Here is a 22,548-nt window from a genome sequence, read left to right as displayed (position 1 = left end):
GTCTTTCAGAAGCTGTGAGCAGGTCCCCAGTCTCGCAGATGAGGAGCACATTTGTGTCATGGTTGTTCTGAGTACCTTTACAGACTAGGCTTTTCACCAAATGTTGTGGTACTGTAGCCACTAACATCTGATCACAGCTTGGCAAATCTGTTGAATACTAATGCACTGATAATTTTGCTTGTACCTGTTTGCTTCTGATCTCATCAAACAATCTCCCTCCTGCATACAGAGGTATCCCTGAAGAAACAAACAGTACATTCCATAAAGGTGTATGAAGTCTCAAAAATTTATACAATTAAAGAACACTTCCCAGAAGAGTTTATCTAAAATACAAAAAAGGATTGCAATAGTAATACGTGCCTTGAGCAGTTACTTTTCAAAATATTCTATTGTGAAAATACAAGATGCAATTTCTTTTCCAATTCAAAGACTGTAAGTGAATGAGGAACAAGTTCAAAAGTACAGAATAACACTATATACAATATGATGTTCTAAAATAGGTTAAATGCTTTTCAGATAGTTTCAGATTTGCAACAACTGAATAACTGTAATAAATGGCCGGAACATTATTCATCTGTAACTTCATGTTTAATTTAACTGCAAAAATGACAGATGTTTTTTTTTTTTTTTAAAGGGGTGCTTGCAATATAGGTGTTTTTTTTGGTTGTTTTTGGTTTTTTTTTTAAAAGAAAGAGAGAGAAAACCAAAACCAACCAACTGAAAAAGCCAGCTTGCCCAGCTAGATAAAAGATGAGCTGGCAGGTCTTGACAACCACACACTAATTACACTGTAGTTCCAACTCAAAAAAAATCCTGTGAGGACACATTATTGTCCACAGTTCTGTGAAGTCTAAAAACATTTTGAGTGTAATTTGTGAATATTTACTTTGTTGCCAATTGCATTTCCTCTTCAAAGGGCAAAAGGTTTACTATGTTCTGGTTCAACAAAGCATTTCAAGTGTAGACTTTACTGAACTTACACCTATGCATTCATTTCCTTTCAGAAAAGGCATTAGAATGCTTCATGTTTCGCAGAATCACGTCTTTACCAAACTGAATACAGTCTCTTACCAGAAACATGCACACAAAGAATAGAAAAAGACACAAAATATTAATACAGAAGTTAGATTTAATTTTATTACAGAAATTGTGTCCTCTAATTGGACACAGAAGTATTCTGAGTATCCATACTTTAAAAAGAGAAAAAAAAAAAACCACCAAACAAGTCACACCCCTACACCCAACCCTGCCAACTGATATGTCCAAATAGTTCCCTCCTCCTTTCAGTGAACTATTATCTATTTATTGCCTTTTTGGGAAGTATATAAAACCCTCACCTGCTGTAAACACCTTCACTTTGGTTATGTTTTTTACCCCTCCCCTCTTTATGTTTTAGAGGGTAGAAGAAAAAATTACTCACAGAATCACCTAGGTTGGAAAAGACCTTGAAGATCATCCAGTCCAACCATCAACCTAACATTGACAGTTCCCAACTACACCATATCCCTCAGCGCTATGTCAACCCGACTCTTAAACACCTCCAGGGATGGGGACTCCACCACCTCCCTGGGCAATCCATTCCACTGCCTAATAATCCGTTCTGTAAAGAAATGCTTCCTGATACCTAGTCTAAACCTTCCCTGGTGCAATTTGAGGCCATTACCTCTTGTCCTATTGCTTGTTACTTCGTTAAAGAGACTCATCCCCAGCTCTCTGCAACCTCCTTTCAGGTAGTTGTAGAGGGCGATGAGGTCTCCCCTCAGCCTCCTCTTCTCCAGACTAAACACCCCCAGTTCCCTCAGCCGCTCCTCGTACGACATGTGCTCCAGACCCTTCACCAGCTTCGTTGCCCTTCTCTGGACACGCTCGAGTAATTCAATGTCCTTTTTGTAGTGAGGGGCCCAAAACTGAACACAGGAATCGAGGTGCGGCCTCACCAGTGCCGAGTACAGGGGTAAGATCACTTCCCTGTCCCTGCTGGCCACGCTATTTCTGATACAGGCCAGGATGTCATTGGCCTTCTTGGCCACCTGGGCACACTGCTGGCTCATGTTCAGCCAGCTGTCAATCAACACCCCCAGGTCCCTCTCTGACTGGCAGCTCTCCAGCCACTCCTCCCCAAGCCTGTAGCACTGCTGGGGGTTGTTGTGGCTGAAGTGCAGCACCCGGCATTTGGCCTTATTGAAGCTCAGCCTGTCCAGGTCTCTCTGCAGAGCCTCCCTACCCTCGAGCAGATCAACACTCCCAACTTGGTGTCATCTGCAAACTTACTGAGGGTGCACTCGATCCCCTCGTCTAGATCATCAATAAAGATGTTAAACAGGAGTGGCCCCAAAACCGAGCCCTGGGGGACACCACTCGTGACCGGCTGCCAACTGGATTTAACTCCATTCACCACAACTCTTTGGGCCCGGCCATCCAGCAGTTTTTTACCCAACAAAGCATGTGCCCATCCAAGCCACGAGCAGCCAGTTTCGCCAGGAAATAAACCAAATTACTCAAGAACCAAATATCACAGAAATAAATTCAACTCATAAAGATGACTCCAAACACCTATTTCCTTTAACAAAGCAGTGAATTTTTAAAACAAATTATTTTCACTGAACATTTAACTGAAAACTATTATAAAAAAGGACAAGAAAGAGATTCCAAAAATAAATACAAAATTTGGGCCATAGTCAGTACAATACAAGTTTAATTTTGAGTAGAAATTTTAGCCGAACTATTAGAATAATTTTACTATGATTAAGTCTACAGTTTGATGAATCATTGGCTTTAGGATTGTGTGCTTGTTTTGTTTTTACATTAACAGCCCTTTCAATAATATTATAATTTTGCTACCTACACAACACACAAAACGTATAAAGAAAACTTACTGGAGTTTCTACTCCAGAAAATTATTACAAAACATTTCTCATTATTAGTCTTTAAACACAAATACAAAATGTTCAAGGCTATATTCTGATCAGTTGGAAAGGCTGGGATTATAAATTTGTCTGTTTAAAGACATTTTTCAGATAATTTGAAAATGTAGTTCAAAAGCCAATTGTGGCATCTCAGAGTTTCTATTCTAGTACTTCAAAATTTCCTTCTCAGTTTGAAGGAAACTGAAACATTTGCAAAAACATATGTAGATGTTATACTTAAGACTGGATTGCATTTTTAATTCTAACTGGTTCACCTGCACTTTATTAAACAAATTAAGTCTAATTTCAACATCTGATAACACTTCATTGAACAAGTATTTAACAGAACTCTCAGCAAATATCAAGGCACACAGTGACTTCATACACTGCTGTCAATTTGAAGGTTCCAAAATGTCAATAATTAGCCTTCATAACCTTGTTCTGAAGAAGGTAGCATTATTTTTATTTTATAAACAGAGAATTTGAGTAAGAAATAATAAATCCACCTGGTAAAATAATGAATGAAACTAACATTTCTAGTTTTCTGCTCCATGCTGCAGCCACTACAATGCTGAAAGTTCATTCAGTGTTCTGCCTTTTCGCTTTTATTTTTCAGTTCAGTTGTAATGAGGTTTCATTTTATTAAAGGTTTCTGTTGATAGTCTCTACTATGCCACAGAGATCAACTACAGTTACTAGAAACAAACAACAGGGTGCATGAATTAACAGAAAGAAGAAAGCCAGACTCTACCACTACAAAATGAATCCTATGGAAAACATCAGCTTCATTAGGTTACTTCAGGTCTTCAAAGCCAGTCCAGGAAGATACTCCATATATATAGAATGCAATTCTGTTCTACTCTCACAGAAAACCCACAAACCTTCTTTCCTCTCAATAATTTGCAAGCTAGCACTTAGTTTTTAGAATTCAAAGAACAGTATTAAGCCTGCTTCACCACAGGCTATGGATAGCCACTACTCCTCCATATCTCCCATAGCACCACATCCTGCCTACAGCACCTTCAGGGGAAAATGTCCCAAGTCAAAGCAGTAGGTAACGTGAGACAGGAGCTAAAAAACAGTGGTAGCAATATCTAATGGTTAATTAATAGTCTGAGCCTATCCTTTTTTCTCGTCTTTTTTTGAAAGGAAGAGCTAAAATGGATTTGTCTCAGATCACTTAAGGAAAAAGACTTGCTATTTAATCATCCATCTAGCAGTTAAAAAAAAAAAAAATCAGAAGTACTACACTACATAAAAGCAAAACCCAAGCAACACATCCAGTTCACTCCTTATCTTTAGTTACGAAAATAACCACTGAACTTGAACCACTCACCTTTGGCACACTGTTAAAAGGATCCAGGCAGTGAAAGGCAGGACTCTCCAACAAAGTTAGTATACCGCTATCTGAAACAAAAAACAACACATATTTTAGTTTCAGCACTAAACTTACAAGACCTTTAGCTAGGTAATTTACTTCTCATACTATCAAAATATCCTAAGAGATGCTGAAGAGCAGGCAGAATGGCTCTAACTTGATCCAGCTGTTTAGCCTGAATAGAGTCCATCTTATTTAACCTTTCCCCATGAATACAAGGTCAATTGAACCACAGACCATCCAAACCATCTAGGAAAGAAAGCAATTACAAACCCAGCCATCACAATAGAGAGAAAAATCAGTCAAGAAATGGAATTAAAAATTCAGACCAGTTTTAGAAAGATTACATTTTTAAAAGCACCATTATTTACTATTGCCTTCAGTTTTATATTAGCCAGTTTAACTTGCCTGTACTTCCTAAGAAAAGGGAAACGCTGTTACACGCAGAAAACTGAGGTACATCAGCAAAAGCATAGCCAGTAGTTTTGTGGGACACAACTATTTCCACCCAGGAGGCACTCACACACATTTGGATGTGTAATCCCACTGGATTACTACCGCCCTTGGTTTGGGGCCCTGTGGCACAGGATATACTGACCCAACAAGAGTGAGATCTCACAGAGCTGGCCACAGGGCTGGAGAACTCCATTAGAAATTCTGGCTGGACGTAAAGAAGTCACGAGGGTGGATAAGCACAGCCATGTGCTCCCTGAAGAGTGTTGGACCTTCTTTCTGGGGAAGTCTCAAATTGACATGACCCAGCTGCGGCCTTAGTCTGCCGGGAGCTGGATGGCACAAGCCTCCAGAGGTCCCTCCCAGCCTCCATTGTTCTCTTAATTATTTCTAGCCACAAAAGTAACCTTTCAGAAGAGACTTCAAAGTATTGAAACATTTGTTTCTGTTTTGTAATGACGCTTCTAACTCCACAGGATGTATAACAAATTCAGGCAGTGCAAACCCATTAAGATGCAATCCAAAGAAAAGGAAAAAATTCTGAGCATCCTGCACTGCAGCCCCTAGCTCATAAGGATAATATATTACAAGTCCTACTCAACCTGAGGCCACTCATGCACAACTTTTTCTGTTCTAAGTGTTCTTCGAACAGATTTCAACCAGTTGTCACTCTACAAAAGCATCCTATGAAGAAATTAAAAAGAGAAATTCATCCAATGATCTCGTGCATCATAATGAAGAGGGGGAAAAAAAGTAATGACAAAGGTTTTATAAATACCTTACACAGATGTTTAAAAGTGAGATTTAGACTTCCACCCACTAGTAAGTGGGGTAACTAAGCTACTAAAACCACAGTTTGACAAACATATTGTTGAGGGGTAAAGCTTGAGAGAGTTGCTGCCCCTCAGCTCCCCAACAGCTGCAAGTGGAGCCAGAGCATTGCTACCCCTCCTGAAAAACACACAAGGAAAAAAAACGGAGGAGGGCAAATCATGAGGAAGTGTTATTCAAACAGAAGAGCCTCCTGATCCAGTTCAGTGCCTGAATGAAGATATGCCTGTGACAGCAGAGAGCAGATGAGACTGCAGGGTCACTACCCCCTTCTCTGCCAGGGTGCCCAATGCCTTGACAGGGTTTTGAGCTTTCTGCAGACACAGACCACGGCAACCACACTTTGCTGTATCAATTTTCCTACCCAGTTACAGACCTTAACTGGGCCTCACTGAAAGCTGCTCTGTATTTGAAATTGTAGGACAGGTATCAAGTAAATGGTAGATACTTTAATAAATGAAGCAACGTTAAAACCATGAGGTGGGGCAGATCTATTTTCCTACTGTCTGAATGTGTTATAGCACATGTTTTTCTCCTGTTTTGCTTCAATAATGCAAGAATAATGCTGTCTGAATGTGTTATAGCATGTTTTTCTCCTGTTTTGCTGTCAATAATGCGACAATATTTTTAATATTAAGGGGGAAAAAGTGAGAAAATAAAAGTAACTACTTTTTTTTTTTTACAAGATCTTCTGAACAGCACTATCTTTCCCCTTCCTATCTCACAAATCATCTATTGTTCATTACTATCCACCACTGAAGTACTGTACCAAGCTTTTGATTTTGAGGTTTTTTTGTTTTGTTCCTTTCTCTCTCAATACCTCTCTCAATTATTGCTTCCACCTCCACAAATGCACAGCTGCATATAGAACTTGAATTTGAAAGTGAGCTAAAAACCAGTACTGTTAATCATCAATACCTGAAAAACTAACGTATTTATTCATCAACTGGAAAGGAAGTACAGTTGGGGAAAATAAAGAGTCCAAATTCCATCTAAACTTATAAGAATGAGTCATGTGTTTATCTCAATATAACATTACTGAGTTCCTTCTACACAGCAAGAATGGTTCTATTTTCACAGCTCAATTAAAAGTAGCTAAGAATGTTAACGGTGATAGTGCAAATAGTCAAAGAAAGAACATGCACGAGAAAACCTCATTCCTACCAACACTTTGAAATAAAACTCTTGTTAATCTAACAGAAACATGAGCACGAGATGCAGACTGGTCTCTATCCTCTCTGGTCTCAAATCCACAGCACTGAGACCTCTTTTTCTGTTTTTCTCCTGGTAAAAATCTTCACTTTGCTATGGAAGAGCCAGAGGAAGTTTTCTGCTACAAGTCACACTAAGAGTCAGTTCCTCAGAAGAGTAACCAATTTCCATCACACACCTCTGCAGCTCAAAGCTTCGCCTGCAACGTAGTGACTTGGAAAGTGACTCAAACTGCAAATAATTCACTTATACTTTAAATATGTTCCTTGGAACAATCTTTACATTGTAGAAGTTCAAGTTCTTTCTTCTCAAAGGGCAGTAAATGGAAACAGTGGTTAGGGTTTGGGACTATCTGCCCCCAGGCAGAGGGTTTGCACCACACATGGGGTTTTCTGATTCTGCTTGCTGTGTCCTGCCAGCCAGGACTCTAGACAACTGTATTTGATAGCAAAGTCAGGCTGGGGGAATGAATAGTTAAAGCTTTGAGAGAACAAAATAATCTCCAACAACCTTCAAAAGCCTTAGAGTACACATGGCAAATGCTTACTGTCCACCCAAATGACAAACTGGCACAACATTAGAAAACCTGGGGGATGACTTTTGTGAAGAACAATTTTTGTGAAAGGCAGTGAGGCAAATGGAGGCACAGAGCCGGGCAGCTGTGTCCCATGGTATCACCAGTGCCCAACATTTCTGTATCACCTAGTGAGACATCCATTTGTCTCAATCCTACCACCAATACCACTGCCCTAACGTCAGCCCTACTGCATGCAAAACACCATGGTTCCTTACCACTCATGACTGCCTTCATATCCTACACTTACTATGAGGCCCAGAGCAGAGGAACAGAAGACAATAACAAGGAACAGGAATGACAGAGTACAGGAACTGGATGAACACGTGATTAAAAACATGCAAGGTAGAAAGACAAATCTGTCTATGTTTGGGCAGCAACTTCAGTCACTCTGAAGACCAAGGTCTTCCAAACACAAGGACTATTCAAGTCCCACAGTTAAAAGCACTTTTGAATAGTCAGAAATAAAAGTTTAAACTTGATGCTTGCAAACAAGCACCAGAAGACAAGTATCAGTAACTTCTAATATAATAAGCACCTTATATTTAACTGTGTAATCTTTAAAGATTACAACCTTAAGAATAAATTAGTGCTCTTGTAATGATTATATTACAAGTAACATTCAAAGTTATTAAACACCTTTCCTTTCACTAATGGCTTTAATGTGCCCCATTTTCTTTATCCCCATGGCTAAAAGCCAGATTCAGACTTACAATGACTATTTCAATGACAATTCTCTCAGGCTCTCTTCCCAATACTCAACCACTTCCTATTTAAATTCTGACGTGAAATAGCTAAAATAATCTCTTTGATACTTAATATGCTAATACACAAGAATGACCTGACCATAAACCTGTACCGCACAGAGTGAGAATTTTAACTCCAGTGGCAAGGCATTCAAGTGACTCTGATAACTAGAATGAAATTCAACGATTGACATATTACTGGTGACCTTCTGGAGAACAAATGAAAAGCATCACATTAATACAAATTCTCCTGTGAAGATCAAGCTGGCAATCTGCCAGTTCATTACACCATCTAGCTACACTCCAACATTAAATATTGCCTTCCTTTGTAATTGACTGAAATATGCTGGAGCAATTGCAGGTAACCACTTTGGGCTATTAAGGTATTCCATTAAGACTTCTCCATTAGGCAGATATTTCAAATGAAGTTACATCAAAATAGGCTATGTTCAAAATATTTTAACTATGGAGGCAACTGGGAAAGCACAATCTAGTCCCACAAAGCAGCAGACAGATCAGCCTAAATACTCAAAAGCTCAATGCCTGAATTTGCTCAAAAGGAAAAGAAACCCACCAAGTTTATTCAAGACTCTAGTATATGCTTAGTATTTTAACCTCCTAGTCATATACATCCTCACAAAACCCACTTAATATTACCTTCTTCTAAAGCTAAGAAAATAGCAATGTTAAAATACACAACTATTCTTTAACTCTGATAAGTTACTAATAAGAATACTACATTTTAAAACTAAGTATGAAACAAAGGGAGAAAACAGAAAGCAAGACTGGATTCACATTGTATTTAAGGTTTCAAAAAGGCAGGAAATTGAAATGTTGCATTACAATGGGTATAACATTTTGAAAACAAACAAAAAAAAATTCTTTCATGCTATGTACTGCACAGAACTAAGTTTTTCTTCTCTTAAGATTGTGGTTCCTTAACGGCAAGGAAGCAAGTGAAATGGGGCACAAGAACAGGTTCACTGCCTTGCACGCAGAAGACTGCCAGATACTTAAAATGCTGGAAAAGATTAAAGCCTGTATGCCAGCTGTGAAAATGAGACTAGTCCTTGTAGCAAAGACAAACTTCTCAGTTTAAATAGGCTTTTTAAGCAGTCCAGGTTTGGAGCCATCACCAGAGGCTGTAAGGGCTAACCTAAGAAATTTAGGTCTCTTCTGGACAGTGTACAAGCAGGAGGTGGTGTATCTTTTCTCTGTGCTCCTATCTGGCATGCAATAGGTGTAGTACACCTCGCAACCATGCTGTCTGTATCAAAGAGGAAGCGATTAGACATCTATCATTGGTCACTCAAACAATTCTATTATTTTTTTAAAAATAAACATATACTTGGGGGGTAGGGAGAGGAATGCAGCTAGAGAAAGCATGCAATGGCTCACACTTTAACCACATGCAATTGAAGAGGCTACACTGACCTATATTCTTATTTAACTCCTGCAGTCAAATGCGTATCCTCTGCAGACTCTGCTGTATACATGATATGTTTTCAAAAAACCAGAAAATTTTGCACAACCACCAACTCCCAATCTACTCATGAAATGCAAGTAGTTGATCATCTAAATAATATAAACATTTAAAATAAATACTGTATTTCAAAAACCAACTTCCATTATCAGCTTCCTCTGTAGCTGCAATCTAAATACATGCATGACTAGCATCTTTTTAATTTGGAAAGAAATGAGGGTTACAGCTGGTAGTGACTGCACCTGCTAAGAATTCTACAGTATATATTGTACAGATTCACATTACTCTATTAAGAGGAATGACACGCTTCTTACAGTCTCTCAGCTAGAAGTTTCCCCAAAAAGTCTGAGCTACTAAAAACCCTAATACTGATACCAAATTACTACCTAAACTCACTGTAATATGCAAATTTTTTAATTCCTGGCTTAAGCAGGATTTTCCATCTTGATACTTACTGATATTGACCTAATTCAAATGTTATTATGCTGAGCTGCAAACTTCCAGGGCAGTCCCTGCATGAGAAGAAAAAACCCATAAAGCAGAGTAAAGAAATCATGAATGGGAGGCCAGGAAGCCTCCCCCCAGCAAAGCTACAAACTCTGTGAGAGGACATGTAATATTGCAGTCTCAAAACCAATCAAAAACCCCACAACCAACAAAAACTCCTAAACACCTGTTTTTCAGACTGATAATTGAGCATTAAAATAAATGCAAGCCACGTCCACTCACTCTCTGCAAGCTGAAGGAAGCTCACAACAAAGGTACCATGCCACCAAAACAGCCCCAGGTTTTTTAAGCATTCCTTATTCAAAAGCAATTTGTGAAAGTGAAGTATTCAAACTCCATTTTATCTCAACTGCCCTATTTTTTCTTTTCTATTTACAATAGGAACTCACAGCTTTTCTAATTTTACATATTTAAGTATTTATTACCTGGCTACATAGACACATATATAAATATCCCTAAAGCCCACACAGAGGAAGCAACAAAGTCTTAATTTATGCTTAGGACAGCTCTAAGTACATCAAGAACCCTTACAAATGTATGCTGAAAGACCTGAATAACCAATTATAATTGCAGACAGGTAAGCAGAAACAGAACTATACCTACCAAGGCTGTTCTTAAACTTTGTCTCACAGTATCTTTAATGAAAGGAAAGGATTGGACTTCAACCTTACGTAGTGCTTAACTAAGCAAGTTTCTCAGGCCATGGTTTGAACACAAGGTAATTATTTTGGTTTCCTTACTGGGATACCTTATTATTCAAATTACAGATCTGATTTTTAGAAACATCTTCGCATTTATAGATAACTTTCTTCAGCGCTTCATAAAGCAGTATTTTGTACATATAGTTTTATAATTTGTTCCAGTGGAACCTCAGCCTTTTTCTGATTGATACATTTAATATTTTTTTAATAAAAAACTGCACATTGACAGTCTTTTCCATTAAGTAAAATCAGCTCAAAATCTTTGAGGACCTGAGTGGTTAACAACTCATCAGCCCAAGCAGCTCCTTCATAAATCTGTTCTTCCTATTGCATCTTCGCCATAAAATGTTTTACATGAAGACATATACGACCCACCAAATCACACTAGTTCTTCCAAATCCCTCTACTAGAGTCAGAGCTTTTATTTCTATTCTTGTGGATTGCAGGGCTGTGAAAGATGACTACAAACAGCATATTAATATACTCTTTACAGTAATCTAGTAATCTGCACATGCAAATTATGAAAATGCACACCTCCACTGGAAAAAGGCATTCACAGATGCCTTTTGGAGAATTGAAAACCACAGATTCCGATCAATTAGCTACCACAGAAGGATGCAACACTAACTCACTATCAGAGAAACACTAAGCAGAGACTCCTGGTTACCACTCTTGGCTAGGGAGACAAATGTTTAAAATAAGCAAATAAATCTCACATCTACACAGTTAGAGAAGCTTTGCTTTGGGGTGACATGTAATAGAAAATGTACTGTAACGGGGGCTCCAGAGAGACTACAGATCACTGATACAGTAGAGTTAAGTAAGGCAGACCTAGCCCACTGGCAATTCACAGTTAAAGGCTGACTGCAACCCTTATTAGAGCTCCTGTTCTGGAAAATTATTCATTCTTTCCTAGTCCAAAGAAAATCTCTCCTATGTGTACATTCAACACAGCACTGTCTGAATTTGAAATAGTAGCACCACTACTGTTTCAGTGCTAAAATGTATGGATAAGGTGCTGTTAAGAGGTCAGTGGTTGTCTCTGAAACCACTAGGCATCAGATACAAGGAACTGGATGAAACGCACAGAGCAGATCCTGACCAATGTCTTCAAGGAAAACATTGTCAGAAACTTCTTGATAACTCTCAAACTGCAAAGTGGCAACTTGATACGCTATGCTGATGGAACAAGGCCTGGTCTGGGCACTCCCCACCTGCTGTAAAAGCTGACAATGCCAACAGCTGCAGTCACCACTCCCTGCACCTAAGCCTGTTTGCTGAGGGTGTCTGGGTTTTACCCTTCCTCCAGGTGCGCAGCCACCAGGTATACAATGATGCTGCAGGCATTACTGTCCAAGTAGAGTATCTTTTTCTGAAGAGTATGAAAGCTCTGCCCTATTCTGTTCAGGCAAACTGCATCTGAAGTGCTGTCAGCATAAACGAGAGCTGTTTCACTTTGAAGGGATGGCAGAAAGAAATCTATAATGACTTCAGCTGAGGGAGCAAGTTGAAGAAATCTCTCTCCACTACCACCAGCAGAAAGACTAGAAAGATTTATTGTTTACTCAAGTTCAGTATTTCATTCACAATGTTGAAAAGGATAGGGCTGCAGAATTCATATAAACAGACATTAAACTGGAACCCATTAGTATAATTGAGGGAGGGGAGAAAAAACAAAGACCACAACACAAAATCCCTTACTAAAACTAGAATATACTCAAATAGTACCTGGGGTACTACAGCAGTAATGCACTGATGAAAATTATCTTCCTTGGGAGAGGCAAGACTTTTTTGTCCCAATATATTTGTATATCAAAGACTGGGAAAAACTGGCATTCCAGATTTAAAGTTTTTGAGTCTCCCCTGATGACCCTATTCAAGAAAAACAAAAAACTTCACATGGTTCAGGTACAAAACTACCATAACTAGGGGGGTTCACAACTAAGAGCCAAGGGTAAGTGGAAGACAAACACTTGGAACTTAGAAGTGGCTTTGATTCCTACGTGACTTGGTTGGTGGTACATGCTAGTCAGTGGTGTGAGGTACCATGACCATCCTCTTTGAACATGGCAGAATGGCAGTCCCCAAAGTCAGCGCCTTCAATGTGCAGGTCAAAACAAAACTGCTAGGATCCTCGGATCCACAAAAAGGAACCAGTGCCTGAGTTGCTGGGATCGCTACTTCCTAAGAACACAGTCCCGCCAAACACCTGCTTTTTCTTCCAAGTCAATCATCAGAAACTGCTTAAGCAGTTTTTGCCTGAGCTGCCCCAGAAACTCTGCTTTACGTCGACAATAAGAAGAGAAATGTTAACACAGCTTTGGTTCCACCACAGCATACAGCAGCCCTAGCCCCAGGCACTGCTATTATTGCTGTTTGAAAGATAACTAGATATTACAAAATCTCGTAATACCCAAATAAAATTTGGCAACAGCCTACCTTCTGAGGTTTTCAGCACTGATTTTCTCCCTTTCATGTCTTGTACACATTTGATGGTGTCTTATTCTACTCCTTTTAATCACACCAATTCAGTGGCAGACTACAAATGAAAATGTAATAGAAACATTGCAGGCCCTGTAACAATAGTCAAAACAAAGATTTCCTATGGCAGCTGTCAAATTAATGACATCTCCAAACCTATCTAAATACAGTATCTGGGCAGAAATCCAATTATGTCAATTCTGTCTGAATACCCCAAAAGAGAGTCCTACTGGGGTTAGAAGTGGAAATAATTTTAAGCACAGATTAGCTACATAAGCAGCTCCACACTTGAAACCAGAACAAGGGAACAAAAACCTCAAGGCATGACATTTATCTGGACACAAGGGAGAGGGAAAAAAGAACTGTTAGACATCTGGCAAAAGGTCAAAGCCAATTACCTTGTCCGAATTTGCGCCCCAAGATAATAGCTTCCAGGTTCACTTCTTCGAAAAAAAACACGTATTGACTCCAGTAATTAAAAAGATTTCTGTTAACCTCTACATCCTTCATTACCACTTTGGCTTTTCCAAAACTTCTTTTTCCCAACAAAATACTAACAGCAGTAGTAGAATGTGCCAACTTCCCAGAAGCATGAACTAAATTTATCTAAAACTTACATAAAAGAAAATAATATTCTCTCTCATTTAAATATTAGGCAGCAGTGACAAATGGTATTCAGGGCTTTTAATTCAATAATATGATTTCTTGCTGCTTTTGCTGCTTTCCTTAAACCATTGTAACCGTTGATTTCCGTTTTGCCTTGGAAGTGTCTGTTACTGCTTAATTATGTGGCAAATTCAGTTTTCTGAACCTTGCCACAGGATTCTGTTTATTTGTGGTTTTAAAACAGACAGCGATCAAGGTGGGGGAAAAATAGCCTTTTAATTCAGCAAAGAAAAAAAATACAAGGATTTTTGTTTTCTTTCTTTGCAGGCATATTAAAATAACTGCTTTTAAAACCACAGATAAATATAAGTTTATCTGATTTTTAAGTGAAACTATCCAAGAGACTACTATGAAACTAAAGAAAAAACTGCATGTGCCAAATAACTGAAGCAATATATAATGGTTAGTACCAATGGTTAGTACAATATATTGTAATGAGAAACCTTTGTCTCTATTATGAATAGATAAATAAACCTTTAAATAAGTGTAAGTGAATGATGATGAAAAATAGCAGACTTTGATTTAGACAAAGTTTCTAACCCTGATCTGTCTGTATACTGAACACTTTCAAAAGTAAGGACAGAACTCACTGTACATACATTGCAAGTCCTTCTGCTATCAACACGATATCAAATTCAGGAGAGAGTGAAGCATTCATTATGAATGGGCCTATATTTAGAACTGCACATTCCAGGCTGTGCTTCTTATACCAAGACTCACACAGAGGTGGGGAATTCTTTTTTGTTGCTGTTGGGTTATTGTTTTTTTTTTTCCTGAGCACAGTCATTAGGGATATTCAGAAAAGCCTGAAAATATGAAGCTTCTTTGGTCAAAATCTGGTAAGTTCTAGAGCATGCAGCTAATTCAAAAAGAAATTCAAAGAAATGGGTAATACACAAATGCAGGGTTGTACTCCACAACTCCAGATAGCCTTAATTCAAAGCAGCGCCAATGAAGACCAGCTACCATCTTCACCCACTCAGGGCATTTAATATCAAAATAATTTTTAGAGGCACGCACAGAGATCCCTTTGCAATCCAGCAATTTTGCAAATTACCAGTTTGGACCAAATTTAAATCAGTAACTCATGTTACTGTTAAAGCATAACTTAAAATATCAGACACAATAATTTTAACTAACCTTAATAATATACTTCACTGTATTTCCTTACAATGAAAAAATACAGAGTTTATTTAAAATAGCTTCTAATTGAACCATGTAGCCAATCAGGTTGTTGGAAACATTTTGGCAAATACTAAAACAAAATTTTTTTTTAAGAATATATGCAAGGAACCCATTTGTTGCTAGTTCTTTATTACAAGAGATTTCATTTTTGCATTTGCTCTCTAGAACACACCAATCTCAGTACCATGAATCCTCTTTTGTGTCACACAGGCACTGCAAATCCAATTACTACTCTATTAGGTCTCATTTAAATCCCATACGGTATGACAATAAACTGAACAAAATGAGCATCAGCACGTTTTTCAACCATCTTTACAGTATGACATAGATGGCAATCACAGCTTAATAAAATTTCATTTACAAGGAAGGTAGCTTGAATTTTCTCTTTCTTTGTCAGGCATTCCAGGGAGACTTGGAAAACACCGCTTTGTATCACCCTCCCTTGAAGAAGCCAGTTGGCCATCGCTACCTCATGCTTCTCAAATGCCCGAGACTTCTGCTTGCGGCACGGAAGTTTGCCCTGGTGCTCAATGCTTAAAACACATGCAGAGCCTACCAACCAACAACCTCAACATTTACTCCAAAGGTGTCGTGGTTTCTTTTTTTAATTTCCCCAAGATTTCCTGGGTAAGGAACCCTTTGACCCAGGGTAACATCCAGTTGGGAAGCAGGGAAGGGGGAGCAAAAAAAAAACCCCACCAGTCTGAAGGGTACTGAAAAGGTGATGGTATTTTTAAGTAAGCTCTTATCCTATCTGGATGTAAAAAACTATAATTGCTAAATATTGCAATGTAAATCTGCACAACTTTCAGAAGCTCTGAATAGTTCATCACTTCAGTGCAGTAAATTTAAGGATATATTATAATCATGTGCCCCTCTACCTTCATTACAGTATTTCCCAAACTTGTGTCACTACCCAGCAACTACCGTTTATAGATGTCCAGGTCTGCCCTTTCTTCTGGGAATGCAAAAAAACACCAACAAACAAAAAAATCCCTCATTTGTAGTAAGCAGTCACCACAGTCAAAGTTCTCTCAGAAGGATGCATAAGAGCTTTGTTGAACGGTGGTTTCTTAATAGCTGACCTGACTAAATCATCTTCATCATGCAGACTAGAAATCAAAATGTCATGCTGATGTTTAAACATATGATCTGCTGTTAAAAAACAAAAGCCAGGAAAACATATGCTGCCCACTTTCAAACGTATTCCCCAGAAACTTTGTTGCTAGGACAGAAAGGTTCAACGTTTCAAGAACAGACTTTTAAAATATTTCAGTCATTCCATTACACAATTTTAGTTATAGTTTTATTACATTTTGTCCTTTACATGCCTACCACCAGTAGTCAGTAAAACCATGAGAAACAGGTAAGTTCCAGGTTGACCGAGAGAGGATGCTGATGGGGAAAGGGAGGGTAATTAAGTAATTTCAAGGTTTGTGCTCCAATTCTGCAATTAGCATGGGAAGATTTGGGCCAGAGCTTTCTCTGTGAGAAGGAGATTATAAAGACAGCAACATTATTGATTTTTTTTTTCTTTTTGCTAAAAAAGGAAACAAAAGGCAAAGACATTTTTCCATGTATATTACTCAATCACATGATCTTTTCCAATGCATTTCCATGGGTTTTTCCTGCATGTTCCTTAAAATGCCTTCCCCACTGCTTCACCTACCTTGTGCTCCAAATTAAGTCCTTTCCATTTATCTCATCCTTTATCTAAAATTATGGGCAGGCCCCATTAGAGAACAACAAAAGCCAAAGACCACAGACCCTGAATTAACTCTGCCTGTAACTTTGAGCAATATAACAGACCTTAAGGAACATAAGCTTCATTTACAAATATATGAAATGCCAGATTCACGATACAAATGTCTTTGCCTGAAAATGAAGCTAAGATCTTCATTTTTAAAGCTAATAAAGAACTGAAAACAATAAGTTGTACTTGTATACTTAAATAATTTTGAAAATGGTTTACTTTCAAGGAGGCAGAACAATTTCCCTCCTTTCTACAGAATTTTAATTATATTTACTTTCACTGTATTTTACCAGTCTTTTCAGTAGGCTATGATGGCAAATACAGATCCTATAACAAGAACTTATGCTCTAGGGAAGTTATACCTCTCAAGCTGCAAAAGAGCACAAACATCCCACATGCACACAAAGCCTATTGCCATGAAATGTAAGAGTAACAGTCCCAGAAACCCACTGTCAATTGATAAGGCATACACACAATTTTTCTTCGAAAAATCAGTTATAGTAACCTTCCATTTAAATCAGTGATATCACAGATGCCGTGAGTGCTTTCTTCTTGACAAATATAAAGTAACAGTTCCCAGTAAAAATCAAGAATTTTCAAAACTAGAGCCTAAATACAGACTACAAACATATCAAGTGCTTAAATTATAGCTACTGTATTTTCAGAAGCACTAGGTACCTTAAGAAAGCAGTGCAACAAGCTTCAAGTTCTTAGCACATTTGACATATGGCAGCAAAAAAAATTATAAAAAAAAAATTAAAAATCAGTCCAGGAACAGACATCCTGTGAGAACAGGATTCAGAATTCTGGTGATGGTCCAACAGTCAGAAATAAACATACCACAGTGAAGCAATACCAAGGACAAAAAGCATGATGTACCATCTAGTACTAGTTCTGCCCCCTTATGGGGTACATCATTGATTCCTTTGACAAAAAATGACTCTCACATTACATTTTACTAACTTGTAACTTTACATGTGCAAACTTACTTCTTCAACTAGAATTACCTTACCCTTCCTGCTGATGTCGGGCATCAATAATCTCAAGAAGAGTCAATCAATATTCAGCATTTCAAAATATACGTGGAAAAAAGCAACTCAGGCCTACTTATTTTTATTAGAGACAGATCACTACATCACTTTGTGAGATGCAAAGGAAACAGAGGACAGGGCAAAAAGCAACCCTCCAGAGTGCACACTCACCAGAATTCCCTAGCATGGGTTTCTATGCCCATTATTGATCAGTAATGAAGTTTTGAAGAAGATAGTGTTGCACTTATAAACTGTAAAGTTAAACATTACACAATTTGCATAACTTATGTTTCAGAAGCCAGTTTTAGCTTTGCCACCTAAAAAAGCTGCCTGGCTTCACCACAGAAACATGACTCCTCTTTTCTGCAGAATACAACTTGATGGGAGCTTCAAATGAGCACATTGGGTCTGAGAACGAAACTCAAAGCTTTCACAGAGTGAAAACACCTCCTGTTTGAATAAAGCTTCAGATTACTGAAGGAAGGATCACCTCAAAGAAGGGCGATATTGTTTCTTCTTCCAGCCTTTTAATATACCCCCAGGCAAAAAACTTCTCTTTCCTATCTGTACTCTCCCCAGAGTGGAGGCAGGAGGACTGCCCGGACCTGCTACTTGAAGAAGAGTTATGCTGGCAAGCAGAAGAGTAAGTAAATCAACATAAACACCAGCTTTAAAAAGTTCTTGGCACACGTTACTGAGTTAAATTTACAATGTCAAATTAAAGAATGAGCCATCAGACTAATACATACACATCCGCAAACTTTGAAGCTATCTTGTATACCTATACAAACGCTTTACTGAAAAACGAAATAAGACTGTGGGGTCCTCAAAAATCAACCACAGGACTTCTGTAATTCTCAGCAGGGCAGGATTTCTCCTACAACTCTAAAGACCGACTCAGGCTAATTGCCACCAAATGTTACCGAACAATTCTTCACTAAAAGAAAACCCAACCCAAAACAAAACAAAAAACCCCCAGTCATCTATGGTTACAAAGAAAATTTGCAGAACTAAGGGCAGCATGAGTTCTGCTGCAGGTCTACAGAGCTTCTCCAAAGAGTACCAACAGGTAAGCAAAAGTACAAATCTACCTGGGATATATCCTGGTTGCTAGATCATGCTATCACATCTTCATTACTGCCATTACCTGCAATATCTAGATTAAAGCTTGGATGGGCATGCAATCACGACTTGATTTTATCGTAGAGAGATCTGCCAAACTGCTCCTCACTGGTGTCTTCAAAACGAGAGCTTGGATAGCAGATGTAGTCTTTTAGTAAGTGGCTGGTAAAGACTCCATGTCTTGCATACAATACGGAGTGGGAGGCTGGTGTGATAACTCACATGAGTAGGTTGAGCGGTGCAAAAGCGGAGGAAGAAACAGGACAAGAGCAGCCAAAGCGTAAGAGGAACAACACTGAAAGAGATGCAGAAAGATTTTACGCAATTAGCAATACCCTGCACAGACAGGAGAGGAAAAATACACACAGAAGAGCTGTGCAGAGTTTAATTTTCTTAATTAAGCTGATGACAAACAATCTTTAATTTTTTTAATTTTTTTTTAAAGTATTTTCTGTCAAATTGATCTGAATAAGGGTTGGCTGTTAATAGCCTAGGTGCAGACATCCTTTTTGATACTCTGAAATTTCAGAGATAATACATTTAAGGAAATTTATAAACAATAAAGGAAATGCAGACCATTTACACTGAATATTACATCAAAAGACCTCAGGTTTCAGTTAAGGTTTTGTAATTGACAGCTCAAACTCTAATCCCGACAGATAAAATAAAATACTAATGAATTCGAGTCAGTCTTTCAGTAGGGGAAGAATTGCAGAGATTTTTGTTGTTAATTCCATTCCAAGGCAAAGACACAAGACAAAAAGGTTCAGTACACACGAATTCTTCAAATCTCTGACTACGTGTTCATTTTGTGATTTTTCAGTTTCTTTCAAGACGTGAATACACACAGCATTTCTAGAAAAAGTGGGAGAAGAGTTTTCAAATGAAGATATGAAGAAAGAGGCCTAACTAACAAATCCACAATGTACTAATACTCCCCTCTTAAACTATTTCAACACCAGTTTCTATATGGATGGAAATTTGAGATGTGCATTACCATTCTGACAAAGATCGCTATGCTTAAAAATTGTTTTGTGCGTAAAACGGGTAAAGCCGAAGAATCTAAAATGTCTTTTATTTTATTCCTACCAAAAAAACCAGAAGTTGCGTTTCAGAAACGCCAAATTCTTGATCACAAATAAACATTACATTGAGTGCATGCTTAATGCTACATAAGGTGTTACAGAATTTCAACAGCAAAGTACAATGTCTTCTTATTGATGGGGGTTTTTATACTTCAGAAGTCTTTCAGTGGAGTACAGATATGACATGAGATTCTGTATTTAAAAAAAGTTTAAATTATAAAAAAAACCCCTTTCACCTCATAAAGAAGATCATTTGAAGATGGATTTCACAAAAGAAAAGAAGAAAAGCCCATTCAGAGAGAAAGAAAGGATATAGTCTTTCCCTCCTAGAAATCTCCCTGAATTTTCAGAGTTACCCATTGCCGCCCACAAAAGAACATGCTCTCAGCATCAGGAACCCCCCCACCCTGTGTCCAGTTCACACTCCTGACCACAACCTCTAACCAGGTGGAGAGATGTCCCATGGCCTGGAGCAGGAACACCCAGACCCCAAGCACAGCTCCTGGCCCTCCTGCCTCTCGCCAGTGAGAACCACAGCTTCCTGCTTCTTCCATAAGATCCATCCTCATCAAACTGATTTATGAATTAACATAGGCTTAATGAATCTGTATTTTCCAGGAGGAAGGAAAACATCTTTCCACCAGAAGGCTGAGTGACTAAGAACATCAGAACTGTTGGTAATTATAAACACATGTAAAACTGCTGCTTTACATCACTGAATACCATCTCTTTGCCGTCACATTTTTACTACAACTGGAGTGCACAATGCACGCTTTCACTCAAGGTCACAAATGGCAATTAACTGGCACACGACAATTTGAACTGAACCATGGAGATGATCTAACATGGAGGAAACTCATAATCTTATCAAAAGCCTTCGGGTTTCATAAAAATCAAAGAGCATAAGGGCTGTGGGTTGGAAGAGGTTATGAACAATTACTGTATCAAGGTACAACACTTTTTAAAAGAAAAATTCGGGGAAGGGATTTAGTGGAGTAACATGATTTCCCTTGTGAACTCTCTCCTATTGCTACAGGAAGACAGAATTAATTTTAACAAATTCTACCAGCTAAGCAACCGCTGTGGCAATATATTAATCATTCAAATTATCTATCTCACAAGTAAGTTCTTTCCACCACTTTCTATATAAAGAAAACTTCAAAATTCATTGTCTTTGATTCTGAAGAAAATTCACAGAATTAAGTTTACATGTGTAAGTTTACATGAACACAACTAATCTTAATAAGGAACTACCTTATCAGTTTGCCCTTTGCAAGGAGGAGAGGTTTTTTTCTAACCAAAACCTGACACAAATTCCCAAAACATCTTTTCTGCATTTAAAAAGTTTTCACAGAGTCTCCAGGATTAAAAATAACCCTGGTACAAATATCTCCAGCAATGCTTCCTCAGCTTTTACTAACCAACAACAGCTTAAGAAATCTACTCATGAAGTACAATCAATACAGAACCTTTTAAGAGACACAGCATATATAAAAGTAACAGTTCAACAATATGTAAGAATTAAGTTCAGGCATTAAAGCCTGAAAGAGACTTTTAGGCACAAAAAGGGTTGGAAATGAAGGATTGAAAATGGTCACAGAGTTGCCGGTAGCAAAAGGAGGCTCAGTATTTCTTAGCATCTCCTAGAAAAAAAACACAGCAGCACATAAACTGACAGTCCTGCTGAAATTAGTGTGTATTTTGAAACATAAATTACGTCTACACCTTGCTGCATTAGGACGGCAACTCAGAAATAAGCATGCAATCCCTCCAGCAGAATTTACTTCAAAGCTTTCCCCCTCCTCTGCTCACAGAGCTCAGCAATAGATAAAATTGAGAATGTGGTTTTCATTCATTTCTTCCAGGCACTCTAAAATTCACACATGCACCTCAGAGCGGCTTGAAATCTGGTGTGCCATATGGCAGTGCATTTGTCATTTCCAGAAATATGTTGAATATGGGTTCCAGAGATATAAAGCACCAATAAAAAAACTACCGAAGCCAACAGATTCTGCTCAAACGCCACCAATTTTGTACTATGTGCAACTGGAGAGCCTGGGCTTTGATCAGGCTTCAAAGAACCTCCTCATTTGCCCCAGAAAATAATTTGATGCCTTAGCTTGTAGAGGCTCATTTCCCTACTGTTTTGCAACTCTGTAAAGTTATTTACAATTGCCTTAAGGAAGACTGAAGTAGAAATAATACATCAACATCAATACTAGAATTATACAAACACATTGCACTTGGAGCACAAAATAAATGATTTACAAGCTGCAAAACAGTGGAGAATCAGGATCAAGAGTTTTATGGCTATTTCAGTGTGCACCAACTGAAGAAGAAATAATCTTCCCATTCCTGGATACAAAGTTTAGTGGTCCACATTATGAAGTAACTCTCAAAAAAAAAAAAAAACCACACAGAACAATTAGCAAAC

General features: G+C 38.2%; 1 protein-coding gene across 4 annotated transcripts in view; it reads right to left on the bottom strand.

The window, feature by feature from the left end:
• Window positions 1-22,548, bottom strand: part of LOC141919487 (cytoplasmic protein NCK2) — a 155,988-nt gene that overhangs the window by 118,819 nt on the left and 14,621 nt on the right. For 2 of the 4 annotated variants that reach the window (XM_074815157.1, XM_074815156.1), the window contains 2 exons: window positions 19,055-19,324; window positions 4,243-4,313 (listed from right to left, as the gene is read on the bottom strand). The gene's annotated coding sequence lies outside the window, so the exon portion shown is untranslated. The remainder of the gene's footprint in view (window positions 1-4,242; window positions 4,314-19,054; window positions 19,325-22,548) is intronic. The other 2 variants (XM_074815155.1, XM_074815159.1) reach the window with 1 other exon arrangement.

The sequence above is a fragment of the Strix aluco genome, chromosome 2 (assembly GCF_031877795.1).
Source record: "Strix aluco isolate bStrAlu1 chromosome 2, bStrAlu1.hap1, whole genome shotgun sequence".
Taxonomy (NCBI): Eukaryota; Metazoa; Chordata; class Aves; order Strigiformes; family Strigidae; genus Strix; species Strix aluco.
The sequence above is the reverse complement of the archived record's forward strand: the minus strand, read 5'-3'. Positions and strand labels throughout refer to the sequence as shown.